Source organism: Pelodiscus sinensis, chromosome 1 (assembly GCF_049634645.1).
Source record: "Pelodiscus sinensis isolate JC-2024 chromosome 1, ASM4963464v1, whole genome shotgun sequence".
NCBI lineage: Eukaryota > Metazoa > Chordata > Testudines > Trionychidae > Pelodiscus > Pelodiscus sinensis.
In genome coordinates this window covers 178,195,220-178,214,031 of record NC_134711.1, presented here as the reverse complement: position 1 = coordinate 178,214,031, position 18,812 = coordinate 178,195,220, and the positions used below count along the sequence as shown (strand labels likewise).

The 18,812-nt window shown below is 39.3% G+C and overlaps 1 long non-coding RNA gene across 4 annotated transcripts in view; it reads left to right on the top strand.

The window, feature by feature from the left end:
* The window catches only part of LOC102445745 (uncharacterized), a 180,106-nt gene that overhangs the window by 122,980 nt on the left and 38,314 nt on the right, over positions 1-18,812 (top strand). For all 4 annotated transcript variants that reach the window (XR_012897833.1, XR_012897834.1, XR_012897832.1 and 1 more), the window contains 4 exons: positions 4,816-4,912; positions 11,141-11,200; positions 12,729-12,841; positions 12,942-13,161. This is a non-coding gene — a long non-coding RNA (uncharacterized LOC102445745). The remainder of the gene's footprint in view (positions 1-4,815; positions 4,913-11,140; positions 11,201-12,728; positions 12,842-12,941; positions 13,162-18,812) is intronic.

The following is an 18,812-nucleotide window of genomic DNA, read 5'->3' as shown; positions in this document are numbered from 1 at the left end:
TAATAAATTCTATTACATATATTTAATTTCTTGAACTTTCTTATAAGTGTCGTCTGTGCAAAATGACTTTGGCCAGTAAATGATGGGCCTCATCGACTAGTACTATATAATTTTTTCAAAGCCCATTAATGAGACACTAGGCAATAATTTAACCCATGTCTTGGAAATAATTCACATAAAACTTTAAAAATCCCTCTTAATCCCTCATAGTCAGTACAAAAAGAATGTTGACAGATGTCCGGTTCATATTTATTGAATAATTGATTATTTGTGGAAAGACAACAGAAAAGACTGCCTCTGTCTGAGAATACTGCAAGTTTCTTTTTTCATAACAAAACCATCTTTTCCCCCTTCTCTGATACCAAAGATTTTCATGCATGTAAATGATTTTGTGGGTCTTGGCCTTGCTTTTCTTTCTACTACTCATTGTATAGCTTGTTGACACTTACTTACTTTATTAATGATTTGGGGAAAAGAGCCATTCAGTTTACTGGGAGATCCTTGTATCCCTAAATAATATTAGAGTACTTTTTTATCTAACAGGGGAACTGTGATACCTCACATACAGGAGGGTAGTTCAGCGGGTAAACACACAGGATATGAATGAACTATTTATTGTCTATCTATTATTAAGGTGGATTTCCTAAAAAGAATGAATGTGAGGGAACCTATAGTATACATTTTTATATGAGTCAGTGCCTTTATCAGAGAACATTTTCAGCGTTTACTTGTAAAAGGTAAAAATATACTTTGTACCTAAACCAAAAATTCCTTTCCTTTGTTCCTCAAGTAAAAAAAAAAAAAAAAAAAAAGAATTTTAAGTATGCGTTAGCACATAGATAGATAGATAGATAATTTTTTCCTTTTCTTCTCATGCTGTAACTGCAGGACAGAGTTAAGATGATGTGGTTACCCTAAATGTGCATTTTCATACCTTTACATCCATATTTAGATGTCTTTGAGTGTAAGTTTATTTCTGAAATTTCCTGGATTTGTAATTTTGGGATTTGGAATACCTTCAACTTCCTTGTAATGGTTAACATACCTACATGAGGTCCTGGAGTAGGTGGGGATTATAATACACATTTTTTAAAATAATAATGAACACATTGTTCTTTAGGAGCCAAGGCAATATGCTTATGCTCTATATAAATTTAGGTTTGGTTTTAAATTTTAAATTTCCAATTAATTTTTATTAGGGTTATATCATGATCAAAAATAATTTCAGTTAACTGCGAGATTAAAAATAGTGATGAATCAATTGTAATGTCACTGTTGAATAAGAAAGGAATACCAGTGTTATAAATATATTTGAATTATTTCAACAAATGAAATGGGTATCTGAACATTTAGCGCATAAATACCTTGTAACATTGGCTATAACCATGCCATGCAAATTGCTGTTCTTATTTTCAGGTGCTATAAATAAGAAGTAGGTAGCATAAGCTCCTATAAATGTAAACTACTGTGTATTGTCTTAGGGTATGTCTACACTACATTCCTCTTTCGAGAGAGAAATGCAAATTCAGACAAATGAAATTGAAAATGAAGCGTGGATTTGAATTTCCCCACGTCATTTGCATAATCGCGTCTGGGCACTATTTCGAAATACCCTATTTCGAAAAAAGAAACGCTGTCTAGACACAGTTAGTTCAAAAGAAAAACCTTCTTTCGAAATTACCCTTACTCCTTATAAAATGAAGCTTAATGGATGCAATTATGCAAATGAAGCATGGGAAATTTAAATCCGCACTTCATTTGCAATTTCGTTTGTCTGCATTTGCACTCCTCTCTCGGAAGAGGAATGCAGTGTAGACATACCCTTAGAGATTTGGCTGAACAAGGAGTAGGTCTGAGTGGGCTTTGCATATCTTTTTTATTATGTAAGTTACAGTTCATGCAGAATAACTTCCACTACTCTGATCAAGCTGTTGGACTAAAAATAGAACTGTACTTCTGATAGTAGGACTGGTGAGATGGGCTAATTACCAGAGTATGATTCCTTATGTCACCTAGGGGCTGCTGACTTATTCCAGTTCCCACATAGCTATATCCTACATTTCCATTAAAACCTTTTCATCTTTAGTTCCTACTGCTAAAACCTTATTCCATTGAATTGGTCAACTTCTGCCATAATTTTTTTGCCTCTGGTCCTGTTATAACACTTGAATTAAGACGATCCTCCATAATTATATCCAATAGAATGATTCCATTTCTATTTCTGCATCAATTTAGAGTTGTAAACTTTCCTGACAATTTCTACACTTCTGTAGTGCAATTGCTAGTAAGTGTATCATACATTTGATTTAGACCCAATCCTACAAATGAGCTAAAGAAAATATGGCACAGGATATAGAATTTTACCCTTTCACCATTGCCTCTCCCCTCTTTAGGCAAAAGTTTGACAATGTGATTGAGAAAAACAGTTCATTGCAAAGAGAGTTTCATTTAGCTAATAAGATTTTGTTTTAGAAAGGCTAAAAGCAATTAGAAATCATATGCTTTACTGTATCATCTTAATGCCCCCTGATATTTAAACCTTTTTTCTTCCAGTAAACACCATGGCTGTGTCTACATTGGCATCCCCTTCCAGAAAAGGGATGCTAATGAGACCAGTTGGAATTGCAAATCCGCGGGAGGTACCAGATGCCATCGAAAAAAGTACTGTAATTGATTTTATTCGCAAAGTATATGCCCATTGCTCTCATTTGGACACTTTAAACCCAGTATCTAGTTGGTGGTCTGGCAAGTGATATAGGATTTCTGTAGTTTACAGACCCCCATGGTATAAAATTAGTTAGTAGGGAATAATGACCCATTTTAGAAGCAAAATACAAACTGACAAAAAAAAATTACTCATTTTAAAACCGAAACTGGACCAAACTTTTTATTGAGGTACAAAAAGTTTTATAAAATTTTTAATGCTGTCTATACTTATACACTACTTCTTGATGACCGTCAAAAGACCAGAAGTTCAAATACTGAAATACTCCCAAAAAATCCTCTAGGAATCTTTAAGGCTATAGTCACGTATTACTTTCAGCACAATCCAACTGATCAAGGTAGCACTTAAACCTTAGAGGGCTTATTCAAACCAAGGGGGAAATTTTCTTGCACTCCTTGTGAAGATTTTTAGGTTTATACATCATTGGATGTTGGACTGTTTGCTAAAATATAGAACGACTGTACTTTTGTCTTTCTGAGCTTTGAACCTTAAAAACCAGGCTTATATATTGGATGTAAAGAGGCTGCAGGTAAAGAATCTTATGAACCTTGATCTAGTGGTTTAGACTTAGTTCCTCACACCCAGACTCTTATGTCCATCAATGAAACTCAGGTACAAAGGTACATGCACATCAAAATGATTGAAGGATTGGGACCACACTTTGGGAAGGGGTACAGGCAAACCTCTGCTTCTACTCAGTCATATCTCTGGCTACGTCTACACTGGCATGATTTTGCGCAAATACTTTTAATGCAAGAGTTTTTGCGTTAAAGTATTTGTGCAAGAGAGCATCTACACTGGCATGTGCCTTTGCACAAGAGATGTGCTTTTGCGCAAAAGCATCCATGCCATTGTAGATGCTCTCTTGCGCAAGAAAGCTCCGATGGCCATTTTAGTCATTGGGCTTTCTTGTGCAAGAAATTAACATTGCCTGTCTACACTGGCCACTTGCACAAGAATAGTTGCGCAAGAGGGCTTATCCCTGAGTGGGAGTGTCAGAGTATTTGTGCAAGAAGCACTGATTTCCTACATTAGAACGTCAGTGTTCTTGTGAAAGTACTCGCAGCCAGTGTAGACAAGTGTTAAGATTTTGTGCAAAATCTTGCCAGTGTAGACAGAGCCCAGAGTTCAGATCTTTGCATCTGTAAATATAGTGTTGGAGCTGCTTCACATTTCTCCTTAATGTACACACACGCATTTCTACAAATTCTTCCTCTATGTTTCTGTGGAAGGTTGCAATATGAAGCATCGCTTTGTGACTCACCTGGTATGCAGAGTACATACCTCTGTATAACATATGCCCATGCACAGCAGAACTACTTAATATGGTCTGAATAAAGATCATGTCTGTCATTGCACCAAGTATATAGCTGTAGATAATTGGAAAGTTACTCAAACTCCAATTCTTGACACTTAAAGAATTTCCAGTTTGTAGATCAGTGACCTGAAAGATTGCAGTACGGTAACTCTGAACGAGCAGCTCCCAGTGCTAAATCTAGCTGAAAAATTCATGACATGTTCAATTACATAACTAAGTGCACTTTCCCACTAACTGATTTGTAACAAGACTGACTCATTTCAGATTTTTCAAAATAGCAAAATCAATTATTCCAAATTAGAGTGATTACTGGAAGAATTATAGTAAGAAGGGTTTTCATGTTAAACAAGCACAGGAAATGGCTTGGTTTTTTTTTAGAATGAACTAGAGGTTTTTTTACCCATATCATCTAAAAAGAGATTTCTTATCAGCTTCATCCTTTTATTCCAATGCATTAAACAGTAAATATTTTTAAAGAATATATTTGCGCTTGTATACCACCTTTCAGTGAAGGATGTCAAAAGACTTTGAAAATATTAATTCAGCCTCATGGATCTATTTTTTTTTCAGATGAATAAACTGCCAGGGTTTCTTTTCCCACATAAAATTTCAACTTAAACAAAATTAAATAAAAAAAATCCATATACTTTCATCTGAAAACAATTTTTTTCAGTTTGTAGATGGTACCTTTAGATGATGAATTCTCTACAATGGGGTGGGTTGACCAGTTGGACTATGTCACTCATGGTAAACTATGATCTTTTTTCCTTAGCCACTCATCTGCATCACAGGAGAGGTAATTTAGCTGGGGCATCCAGCCTACAAAGTTTAATAGGAGTATCTGAATCCCAAAACACAACTCCTAAAAGGTATTTTCAAATTTATTTTTTTCAAATGTTTCACTTTTCATGGGGAAAAAAATGAAAATTTCTTCAGTCAGACACTTTCATGTGTGTGTGCTTGTGTTGATGGAAAATTTTTAACCAGTCCTAACAAATACAAAGATATTAGCAACTTGTCTATATATGCGCACTAGGTCATTGATTGATCAGGTGTATGAATTTAGAAGTTCTCTCTTTGCACCACCTCATCTAAATACATTATATTCCTTGATGTGCAAATTATTAAATGAAAACTTTTAATTATTTCAGGCTAAATTTTATCACCAATGTATTGTAATCATGGAGTTTGGAATGGTACTGCTTTCCAGTCCTGCATGTAGCCAACACCCATGTGCACAAACCAGGAAGGAGTGAGCAAGTGCATATTTTAAATCTATGAATATATAATAATAATTAATAAAACAGCACTGCAATTAGGCATATCACAAACACTGGTCCCCTGCCAGCTGCCCATTACTGCCATACTGATTGGCAACCATTTACAAAAATTCCCCTGTTGTTCTCTTGTAAGCTGTGCAAACTAGAAATTTACACAGTCAATAAGACAAGATTTCTCAAGATAGCACTTCTAAAGCATTTGCTTTAATTACATAAACTGCACCTGTTTACCCCACTTTCAACTGTGCATTTCTCTTCATGCAACAATCGAGAAAATGAATGGTGAGGATGCAGAAGAATGGCTGCAGGAATCTCAAGTAACCCATGCAATATGCCTTCTTACTTAGAATAGTATAGTATCATGAGTTTTCATGGGCAAAACCCACCTCTTCCGATGAGTTGAGATAAAAAATGGGGAAAAAAAGGAGGCCCCTTCAAATTTATAACAAAAAAGAAGGGAGAGGGGGAGAAAAAAACTGTCAATTGTAGCATCAACGCTAATGAGGCTAACTGAGTGGGCTGTGAGGGTGTATCTATACCTTATCCTTATCTCAAAACAAGCTACGCAATTTGAGCTATGCAAATTACGTAGCTTATTTTGAAATTTGTTGCTGTCTACACATGGCCTAAGTAAAGTTTACTAGATTAGCAACTTAAAAAAAACCCCAAAAAACCAAAATTGTACAATGAGTGTATTTGTTATGGAACATTACCAAGGGATGATAACTATAAATCTGCACAATACCATTTTTGAAGTGTCACTTTAGCGTACCTCTACACTTCAGGCCTAATCCGATGTCCACTGAAGATAATGAAAGGACTCCCATTAACTTCAATGAGCGTTGAATGAAGCCCAATAAAACAATAGATAATGCAATCATACAAGATATATAAATAAGATGAAGCTTCTTGTTAACATGAAGAGAAGTAGGACTTGAGATATTGAACATGAGATTAAGAAAAAATAATGGAGAACCCCAGGTTCTTGGGCCATGCTTATAAATGAAGGGTGCAGCCACTACAATTCTTTGGCATAGATATATGTGAGGAGGTGTTCAGACAAAGAAAAAGCAAGCAAAATCTCTATATGTGAAATCTAGTACAAATTCTCAAAGAATTCTTTTCAAATGAAAAAAAAAGATATTATTGGCTTTGATTACACTTTGTCTCTCAGTGATATTTCATATCAAATACACTGTGGCTACGTCTAGACTGGCATGATTTTCAGCAAATGCTTTTAACTGAAAAGTTTTTCCATTAAAAGCATTTGCAGAAAAGAGCATCTAGATTGGCACGGACACTTTTGCGCAAAAGCACTTTTGGCGGAAAAGCGTCCGTGCCAATCTAGACGTGGTTTTGCGCAAGAAAGCCCCGATCGCCATTTTCACCATCGGAGCTTTTTTTGCGCAAAACAGTTTTTAGCTGTCTACACTGGCCCTCTTGTGCAAAAGCATTTGGGCAAGATGGCTTTTTCCCGAGCGGGAGCAACATAGTATTTGCGGAAGAACACTGACAGTCTTACATTAGATCGTCAGTGTTCTTGTGCAAATTCAAGCGGCCAGTGTAGACAGCTGGCAAGTTTTCCCGCAAAAGCAGCTGTCTACACTGAATAAGTCATTTTTTTCAGTTGCTAATCTAGCAAACTTCACTCAGGCCATGTCTTCACTTGTTGCACTAGAGAGTGATCTTCTGGCATTTGATTTAGTGGGTTTAGTTAAGACCCACTAAACTGAATGCTGAAGGTGGCTCTGGTCAACACCAGTACTCCTCATAGTTGCAAGGAATAAGGAAAGCTGATGGGAGTATTTGTTCCAATCAGCCTCCCTCTGTGAAGATGGTACCAAGTTTGTCTTACGGTAAGCCAACTCCAGCTATGTATTGCATACATTAAACAATGCGTACATTAAACTAGCATTCCAGGTCTAGTGTAGACCTGGCCTCAGAACTGAAAAGCAAGATGGATTACTTCTTTCCTAATCATCGGGACCAATAACAAAGTTTAAAGCAGACTTTTAATTACAAATGTGTAAACCTACTATTTTTCTTTGGTGTGTACAGATGTTGTTGACTAGAAACAAGTTAACAATTGTATCAATGGCCACAATAAGCAACAGAATTCAGTTTCCTCCCTCCTAAATATATTGGCTCAGCATGACCAACAGAAGTATAAAGTGGTGGCAGCAATCCGCATGACGTGCTACAGGTAGCACATATTCTGAATATACTCAGGGAGCAAATCTTTGAAAAAAGAAGGTGCCAGACCCTCAAAGATCTTTTGCAGGGCAGAACTACATTACTTTAACTAGTCACCTGATAAAGCACCCATACATGCAAAGAGATGCATTGACTTCAATTAACGTAAGAACATTAGGGTATATAGAGTCACATATCACACATTGGTTAAGTGATTTCAGTTAACTGGTTTCTCATAAATTCACTGTGACATCAAACTTCTAATATGTATCAGTTTTTATTACCTGGATTAGAATTTAGTGTTACATAAGAAATGATAGAAAACAAAATAAAGATGGTTTCATGATTGTACTTCTAAAAAGGATGTTAAAACCCATAAAGTAATAAACCAAAGTGATTGTTCAAATTAGTCTATTGCACACTGATATTTGACACTATTCTCTGGAGGTAATTTTCCTACTAAAGCTCACAAAAGTCATTGCAAAAATTCTTAATGATTTTAGTGGACTTTGGATCACAGGCAAGCTGCTCCTTGTTTCTAGCTGCTTTTAGAGGTATCCTGGCTCTTCACTGAAAAGTAAGCTATAGATAACCTTAAAAGCAGCTGGAAAGTATGAGAAGAAGACTCTAACTTAACAGTGTCCAGGAGATGCTGCTGCTACATAAGAGGAAGACGTTCTTTTGAGAATGGATTCTAGCAGTGAGACTGGACCTGGAAGCCACTACACGTAAGAGGAATGCTTAATAGAAAAAGGAATGGGACAACTGGGTAGTATACATGGAAGATCAGAGAGAAAGAAGGGATTAATGAATCTGGTAGTGTGTGCAGAGAAAATGGAAGAGCAGGATGTGCAGAGGGAAGGAAGAGAATAAGGCCTGGTCTACACTAGGACCTTAGCTCAAAATTAGCCCCCCAAGTCACTTTTCTAAATGATGCATCCATACTGCTAAGCCCATTATTCCGGAATAAGGGGCTGGGGAATTCAAACTCTGTACTCCTGCTTTTCACAAAGAATAATGCTATTCCCAAACTCGTAGATCTGAAATAACATTAGTGTGGATGCTCCGGTGCCACTCATTCTACCTTACCTCTGGGAGGCCTTCCACAGCTCCCCAGAGTGCTTCCTGGGACTCTGAGGCCAATGCAGGCTCCATTAATGTGAATGCGCTACATTACATTCGATTCTTCCATGTAGTGAGTACACAGAACTTTGAATTTGTTGTCCAGAAGTCAAACTTAGTAAATTTGAAAAAAAATACCTAGTGTAGACATGGCCTAAGAGACGAGAGGGGAAGTATGAAGAGCAAAAAGTGTCAATGATTGAAATTCTGGCCCATCTGAAAGCAGTGGGAGTTTTCACATTGACTTCAATGGGGCCTGGAGTTCAAGCAGAGTAATTTAATTGGTATGAAAACAAACAACACAGCACCCTGAAGATAGCAGAAACACAGAAACACCTTCCTGTTATTTTTCCTTTTTCATGTCAATAACCTTTGTAGCAGCTACAGTGGCATTATGTAATTGTGAGTCAGAGAGGTGGTGACACATGAAGCAATCTGTTAATTAACATTATCCACTTAATGAAAAGTTTGACAACCTTTGCTCTAGGAAGAAGAGAAACTGTTCTGGATGGACTAAGAAAATGATATTTTTCCTTGCTTGTGAATTGTCCTATGCATCACTAAGGCACTGAGCCATTCTAGTCATGGTGTATAACTTGTTTTGTTCTCTACATTTTTAAGCTGTGCCAGTGCATTCAATTATTAAATCCGTGTCTAAATTTTCTTCAAACTTTTTTTCTATTAAAAGTCAGTTGAAGATAAAGAACAAATGCCTCGGGCATCAATTATTTATATTTCCAGCTTGACAAGCTATGATATGTATTATAGTCTGTAAGAAAATCTGTATTGGAATGTAGTATAGTTTACTAACATTTTGAACAAACTGAGTTTTGTAGATTACTTTAGGGGGTGGAGAAGCTTAATGGATTTCTAGCTTTAAAGTTCTGAATAATTGTACCTTTTTAAAATAAAATGTTCTATGCAACAACAACAAAATGAAACTATCTCAGCATGGAGAAATGTGATAGAATCTATCCTGGAATTTGATATTTCAAACTTAAATTCAAACATATCCAAAGGGGGTATAAACTCAACTAGCTTAACTCCCTCCTCCTAAACTAACACGAGACCATGCAATTAATCATTGTATCACAATGCACAACAATCTTTAACATAGGATATTTAATTTAATTTCCTACATTAAAAAACTTAAAACAGAAAAACAAGAAAAATCTTAGAATTCCCATGTTGTGGAACCATAATGAGAGCCTGAAAGACCAAATGTAGGGGAAGTCTTGCACAATCCATGTAGTCCTAGAATGATGCATACACAGTTGCTCTGTGGGGATGGTGAATCAGGGCATGCACACTCTGGTTACAAGCAGAGACTGTGAGGGTCTAGACAAAGGTCAGAGCAGATGGAATCTTCAAGGAATTTAGCACCGAATTCTACCAATGCTAGGTCCAAGAGGTCTTTGGATGAGCTTTTAACAGGTGCAAAACAATACATTATTCCTTAAACTGATCCTAAAAACGGCTGAATCACTGTTGCTGAAACCTTCTTGACCCCTATTTTTTTCTCCATTTTGCTTCACTCCCATCCCAAAATAAATTAGCCTTGGGCAATCGACGAGTATGGAAAATGTCAGTGACAACAGTCTCCTAAGCAAAGTTCTAAGCAACTGAAAACAGTCTTGTTAGGGAAACTGTTAGTCAATCTTAATTCTAGGATAGGTGTTGCTATCTACAAAGTACCTATAATATAGTAATTTTATAGACCTTTGATATATTAACTTGGAAAAGAGTGTGCTTATCATGTGGATGTAATCTGTAAAATGTAAAAAAGCCAAAAATTGACTGAGAATTTAAAAACTGGACATTCGTAGGCCACAAATCCCAGTGATGATGGAACCTGGAAGTATTTAAAACAAAAAGTGCCTCCAATCATGCGTATAGCTGTTCCCCTCACTTTTAGCTGACTCAACAGACATTGTAGATTTCAGACTAACAATTCTGGAATTTTATTACATAGATCATGTTTAATAAATGTTGAAAACACCACACTACAGTTTCGATCTTTAGTTTTACTGGGAGTCAGTTGAAAGTTCATCCTGACCAAATGTGTGTAACACATTTTGCCAATAGGCTGAAATAAAGATCATTGATACACTCATGTGCAGAACAGATATGGCAGGGCCTGCTTTGTAAGGACAGTGCTGATTTCCCCAAGGCACTGGCCTCTAATCTAGCCCAGTTATAGCCTTGTGGTCTGATGTGGTGAACACAGAGATAAATAGCTTTGCTCACACAGATAGCCACGCTGATTGCAGTGCATACAATCACTTGTGTGTACAGGTCTTCTGCAAAAATAACCAGTGCATACATCCAGAAAATTCAGAAATAATAATTCACAGTTAAATGCTGATTTTTCCTGTTCTGACAGGCTCTGAATGCTTCCCTGTAGTGAGATCTCTTTGGTATAGTTTAGAAATTCCTTTTTTAAGAGTCCATCATGGGTCCTCTGGAGCAAAGACTAATTTTTACTTTGTGTTTGTAATACAGTGATGGCAATTCCGAGCTCAGCTGAGGCCCATACCTGCTGTTGCTGAATATAAATATATGGTAATTATACTTTAAGACCATCTGACAACATCTGAAGAAAATTATATTAAAATATATTGTGATGGGTCATTTTAATAAATTACAAATTACAAATAAAGGGCCAGGTCCTCAACTGGTGGTATGAATTGGCAGAATTCCTTTGGTTTCAATGGACCTATGTCCATTTACAATATTGAGGATCTGGTCAATGTGCTGTACTATGCTCAATGCAGTATTTTAAGGCATATTATTTTCTTGTGATATTTTGATTATTTCACAGCTAAGTGTATGCTTGGAGACACTAACATATCACTCCACATCAAGCTGGATATTATGGTTGTATTGTAGCTTGTAAGGTGCAGTTAATTTAAGGCCTTGGTGTACATGCAGAGGGATTTGCCAGAGACATCACAACAGACTCTGCTACAATTCTTCAAAGGGTTCTAGGGCCATGTTTGCACTCTGCAGATCACCACTGCTGTGATCGATCTTCCAGAATTTGATTTAGCGAGTCTAGTTAAGATTTGCTAAATTGAACTAGAGGGTGCCCCCACCCACATTCAGTATTCCTGCTCCTGCAAGGAGTAAGAGAAGCCAATTGGAGCATTTGCTTTTGTCGGGCTCTTGCTGTGGGGACACCGCCAAACTCGGCTTAAGGTAAGCCAACTCCAGCTACATATTCTACCTTAAGATGAGCTGCTGGATCTAGTGTAGACCTGGCATAGAAGAATTCATGGCTCATTTAGAACTCTACTATTTCTCACAGGTGCTCCACTATTCCAGTCCACTAGTTGTGTTGTCCTGTCCTCAGGTGGCCAGCCCTATAGTGTCCAACAGTAGGGCTAAACTTTCTGTCATTGATTGCCTTACTGAGATAGAGGGGACCTCTACAGATCAGTGATAATATAATTTAACACTTTCTCTCCAGCCTTGCAGTCCCCTTAGGACACAATACTGCTCACTTACAGGCAATTGCTCCCATAAGCAAAAAGTGTCATTGCTATTTTGCATTGCAGTCAGGTTGTGCTTAGCTTTTAGTTTCAGAAATGTGAATATTAAGTCTAAGCTATGAATGTGTGGGTGAAATGAAATTTTCTGTTATGGTTTTCCTCATACCTAACTAATGATTGACTGAAACAAATAGCAGCTTCCTCCATTTAGTCACCACATTTATATAGTGCATAAATAGACCTTCATTTGCAAGAATAATATGGGTATATGAGAATGTTACCTATAAAGGATGAAGAAAGACTCTGGATACAGAGAATATGCTCTGCTCTAGCTCTGCAAATTATTCATCTGTTAGGTATTTCTATTTGCTGCATTCTTGTTATGAACATGCCGTACCACTGACAAAAATGTATGTAAACAACTTTAGCACTAAGGTATTATCAGCTGAATGATGTATAATAGCTCAGAATAACATAAGTGCACATTTGCTGCACTACAGGCAATAGATGGCAGTCTTAATCCATTGTACTGAATATGCTGCAGAAATTTCAGCATCTCTTTCCCCTCCCCCAACAAACCACCCACTATCTTTCTATAGTTTTTAGGTCGCTGTATGAGCATATTTGGAAAGATCATTTTGAAGATATTCTCTTTCTACAAGACAGACTTGATTTACACCCTTCCCACCGTTCCCTGAAACTGCTTTTCAAGGTGAGGATTGACAGTGACAAGGAATAAACAGCTTAACCTCTCATGCAACTAGTTCCAGAGAGTGTTCTTAAGGTGAGTAACACTGTGGGCTTTATTACAGCATCAAGATGGCAACATGCAGATCCAGGTTGATGAATGAGGTCCTGGCCCCATCGGGCCCTCCCTTTGAGAAGCACAAAGAAATGTCACTTTGTGTGCAGTACAAGTGAGATCAGCTGTTGGAAGGACATACCGTTCACTCTGAGGATTCCGTCCCTATGGTCCTGGACTCTGTGAAGACATGACGATGGGGTCATATGTCCCCACACCAATGTGCTGAGGTAAAGATTCAAAACTAATTCAGCCTTCAGTTATGTTAGAGCACAAGGATCACAGAAAAACTATCTGTTGGAAAAGCACCCACTAAATAATGGTCTCAGGATCAATCATGCCCTACACCAACGGAGCTGCAGCTCTATAATTCAGAAGCAGCAGGAGAGGAAAAGCATCTACGAGTGTCACAGAAGCAGAGTGCCATCACATGGGGACCTGCAACTTCTCTGAGGGAAGAATTGCTGTGTGTGTTGTGCATGCAGGGAAAAGCTGTAACTGCTGTCTCCCCACTTCCTATGCAATAATGCTAAGAAAATGATTCTCCTTCCAAGACCTCTACCATGGATTTGTTCATGGGATAAATTGATTGGGATCCCCTCACGGGATTGCTGAGAGGCTTAACTAGTTAATTAACTAAACTTAAGGGCTGATACAGTAGGTACAAATTGTTTCACTGCAGGCTTTCTCTGCTCTGCCTGATGGTGCATTCACCTAAGGGAACAGAGACAGTCCTCCCTTTGGCTGTGTCCAGACTCAGGGGGTTTTTCGAAAAAAGTAGCCTTTTTTTGAAAATACTTCCCCTGCGTCCAGACTCAAGCTGCATTCTTTCAAAATTAATTTGAAAGAACGCGGCTTTTCTTTCGATGGCGGTAAACCTCAATTTACGAGGAAGAACGCCTTCTTTCGAAAGTTCCTCTTTCGAAAGAAGGCGTTCTTCAATGTAAATAGGGCGTCTTCGAAAGAGAGCATCCAGACTCACTGGATGCTTTCTTTCGAAAAAGCAAGCCGCTTTTTCGAAATTTCTCCATGCAGTCTAGACGCTCTCTTTCGAAAGAGGCTCTTTCGACAGATGCTTTCGAAAGAGCCTCTTTCGAAAGAAGCCTGCAGTCTAGACATAGCCTTTGTGTTTGCTAGAAAGGGTGATCACAAAGGGAGGTCCCCGAGGAGCCATGCCAGTGTAAGTTAAACAAGTATGTATTCAATCACAGTATATTCCACTCAGCCTCATATATGCCCCCTCTCAGCTCCAGATGTGTTTTGGGGAACATTTCTTACCCTTTCTCATCTGCCTATGGGTCCTTTCAAGTTCAGAGACCTGGCACTAGGTTCGGTGCTGGCAGGAGTTGGTGCAAAACTTAGATACATTTTTCCAAGATCACTTAGAAAATGTAAAACAACATATAAAGAGCAAGTATGGCTGTGATTGCTACCAGAAACCCCATAAAGATATGGATCCTCTGCTGACAGTATTGCACAGAATGATACAATCTAGCATGCCTTTATCAACAAGCACCTAGGGATTTTGCAGAAAGAAACAGATTTTTATAAATGTTGAAGTTGGTGCCAAGTGCCAAAAGGACAATGAGGTGAGTATTAAAGAAGGGGAGCAGCAGTAAATCAGTGTGTTTCAAGGTTTGAATTGCAGGATGAGCCTCTAAAATCTGGGACTCTCTAGTCCAGCAACATCCATGGTCTGGGCTGGTGGTAGAGAGCGCAGCCTCAGTGCATCAGCACCATAGGGAGCACAGGCCTGGCCAGGGAGAGGCAGTGGGGCCCGTGGCCAAGAGTGCAGCCCCAATTGGTGCTGTGAGCAGCTGGGTGGTCCCAGTCCTGGCTGGTGTAGTGAGGGGGAGGGAGAATGGAAGCAGCAGAGCAGGTGGCACGGAGCACAGCCCCAGCTGGGAGTAGAACCCTACACCCAGGTAGCGAGTCTTGGCCTCTCCTTGTCCTGCAAATTCTGTGGTTTGGGACCATTCAGGTCATGAGGGTGCTGGACAAGGGAGGTTGAACCTGCAGGGTTTTTTATTATGGTAGCCCACTTTCAATAACACTTCGATGTTCCTCCCTCAGTAATGTTTCTGGGTCTTTGCTGTTATGGTCCTGTTTAGGTAGCATTCCACCTTAAATTACAAGAGTCAGCTGTTCAAAGAGAACACTGTTTATTCTGTGAATTCAAATCTTGTGCTTCTTGCGAAGTGTCCCGCTACAGACCAGCCTTCCCACACACGCTGAACATTTTGGATTCATGGTTCCCAAACTTTTACAAAGGTGATCCACCAACTGCACTTTGTCTTTGTGTTGTTCTTGGGTTGTCATGGTGGTGGGGAGGATGGCCCAAAATCACAGACCAACACCCTCCTCTGCCACTGCCGCATCCTTGCTCTGCCAAAGGGACACTGATTAGTCATCACAGGCCCTGCTGCCCTGCCACCACTGCTCCAATCCCAGCTCCGTGTGGAGGATAGGCACCAGGTGAGTTTGTGGAAGAGTGAGGCTTCTTCACATACATCCTGCAGCAGTGGGTCCTGTGACAGGAGGCTGGGACTGGATCTCTATTCTGCACTTTATAGCCTGACACACAGGGGGCAGTACCACTCACATGTAACCCGGCTACCCTCCATCACGAGAGGGGGTGGCTGGGTCAAATTTCAGTGAGTGGTGCTATAACCTGGCATGCAGGGCTGCAGCACCATTCAGATCCAACTTGATGTTAGTGGCATGTCAAGAAGAAAATTCCCCTGCAGAAGGAGTAGCTGTGGAGAACTGAATAGTCTGTCTCACTAGATATCTATTTCTCTGTGTATAGACCAAGCTAACAATATAGCATCATTTATAGACAGAAGAGAACAGTGCCTATCAATAAAGTAACTTTAAAAATCGATGAATAGTCCTGCAGCAATTTAGATACTAACAAAAAATGAAGAATATATCATAAGCTTTTGTGGGCTCAACCCCCTTCTTCAGATGACAGTGCCTGTCAATGTTCAATGATATAAATTGTAGTGTAAGAGGCTTGGGAGAGATTACTCAGAATGTGTGAATTTTTCAGTGTGATACAGAAGAGGAGAAGTATCTTTTTAATATTAGGTACTATCCAGTGGAGAGGGGTTCAAAATGAAATCCAAATAATATTTTCATGGCAGAGCTCATTCCTTGAATTACACACCGTATACTTGATGTAGATAAAACTCAAGAAAATGCCCCATGTATCATGATCAGAACTCAGGGTATGTCTACACTACCTCGCTAGTTCGAACTAGGAGGGTAATGTAGGCATACCGCACTTGCAAATGAAGCCCGGGATATGAATTTCCCGGGCCTCATTTGCATAAGTGGGGAGCCGCCATTTTTAAATCCCCACTGGTTCGAACCCCATGCAGCGCGGCTACACGGGGCTCGAACTAGGTAGTTCGGACGACGGTGCCTATTCCGAACTACCGGTACACCTCATTTCACGAGGAGTAACGGTAGTTCGGAATAGGAACCTAGTCCAAACTACCTAGTTCATGCCCCGTGTAGCCGTGCTGCACGGGGTTCGAACCAGCCGGGATTTAAAAATGGCGGCTCCCCGCTTATGCAAATGAAGCCCGGGAAATTCAGATCCCGGGCTTCATTTGCAAGTGCGGTATGCCTACATTATCCTGCTAGTTCGAACTAGCGAGGTAGTGTAGACATACCCTCAGGCAGTCAGAAATAGTGGTCAAAGCAGGGATTGGCATCAGCAGAGAGGAACTCAAGGCAAGAGTGAGAGCTAAAATTGGGATCAGACACCTTGGGTAAGGATCAGTAATGAGGCAGGAAAGCTGGAAAGCAGGAGCAAGGTATAGAAGCTAGAATCAGGGACAATGGGGCATAGAGGTCAGGCCAGAAAACAGTATCTAATGTAGCAGCTATCCAGGAATTCATCTAATTTATGAACAACTTCCTTTGCTACCTCCTGGCTTAGATAAAGTTGCTGGACCAGTTGGTGGGGTTGAGTGCTCCAACTATCAGGACTCCCATGGGTGGTGATTTGGTGGGCCTACGATTTCTTTAGCTACTCAGTCCACTAGTTACCAACAAGCCATCACACTGTGGCCAGGATGCTGTACTCCCTTGGGGGACCAACACACTTGTATTTACTTCTCACACCATGCGATGGGCTGAGGATCGTGGATGTAAATTCATAGTGACTTTGCTAAGATCAGAACATGGCCTCCCGCCTTAAAAATAATGAAATCATAGAATGGGAAGATCTGCTTGACAAATTTTAGCCAGATATCTGGGAGGACAGTAAGGTTCCAATCAATGCTGTATAACATAGGTGGAAAATCATTTTATGAGCTATGCCTGAGTACAGATACTGTTATTCGAATTTCACCCCCAAGGATGTGAAGCAGGTCAATGAAAAGACTCCTATCGTCATTTTCAGGCATTGGCTAAAATTCAGAGTGAGTCCCTCAGTATGCTGGTTCTAGGAAACATTAAAATCTGTTCTACCATGCCTACTACTTGATTGCTCTCTGTTAGTGTAAAGTATCATTTTAATGTTTCCCTTTCCAAATAAAAATTGATATACCATACAAATGCCTTGGTTCACGAAAACTGGCTGCTTTGTGTGTGTGTGTGTGTATGTATGGCTTTCATGACTGTGATATGAATTGTGCTACACACAAAGATTAATCTTTTAAAGTGCATACAAGCAGAATGTCCTCATTCTAAATTGTGTAATTTTGGAGAGATTGTGGAAGTCTGGTTGCAAGCTATTTTACCTGTATGTATGGAGTTTTGTTACAGAGGAAAAGTAATGCAAAAGATTTATAAACATTAGTTCTCCTGAAGTAGGTATTGTTCCCATTTTACAGAAGAGAGCTGAGGATCTGACCAAGGCCACATCTGGAGTAAATGGCTGAGCTGGGATTACAAATTAGGAGAGTCTGGCTTTCAGCCTCAAACACAAGCTGCTAATTGACATTTGCTCCTTTACATGCTTTGGTTCTTAGCTGTGTTAGAAAAGGATCTTTTACAAATGTCAGTTTTTCAATTGGTAGGTTTACGAAGAATGCCCTGACCCTGCTTTCTTCTGTAGTTCAATAGAGATACAGATGCTGTGAAATGAGCCAGAAAGAACTTGTTTTCTTTGGAATATGTCATGTAGTTCTTATTATGGTATACAGAAGTACTGGTTGACATAATTTAATTCTGCTTTTAACTACGACAGTATATTGGATAAGTTAACTTGGCAGATAAAGGGAAAATATTCCGGAAAATTTGTTGAAAGAAAACAATTTACGGCTTAATTGTGCAAACTGCACATAATTTGTAATAAGGAGAGGGAATGCACTAGGGAGGCAAAATGCCTCCTAGAGCACGCCATTACACATGGAGAACACTTCTTCTCCATCACTATTTCACTATGCCATAGAGAATTAAAGCTTTTTCTCTACCCTATCCATGGAGGTAGGGAAAGTGAATTACTTGTGTAAATGCTGCAATTCTTGCTGGAACTTGCATGGATCTCTCATTCTCTCTCTGTTCCCACTGCTCACCTATGTAAGTGCCAGCCAGAATCCGCCCCTAAAATGGCTTCCTTTATCCTTTTTTCCTTGTCTCAGGCAAACATTCATATGAGGAACCTTTTGTTTGTTCATGAAAGTTGTTGCAGATACTCATGCATATGAATATTTGCTCCAAAATATTTGAGCAATCAGCTTGAAATCTCTGTGTGGGACTGGGTGTCCCCCAGACAAGAAATAGAAAAATACCATGTAACTCATAAATTGATATGCATGAGTAACAAACTAGATGGCTGTGTCTACACTGGCATGATTTTGTGCAAAAGCACTTGCTTTTGCGCAAAAATATGCTGCCTGTCTACACTGGTGGGGAATTCTTGCGC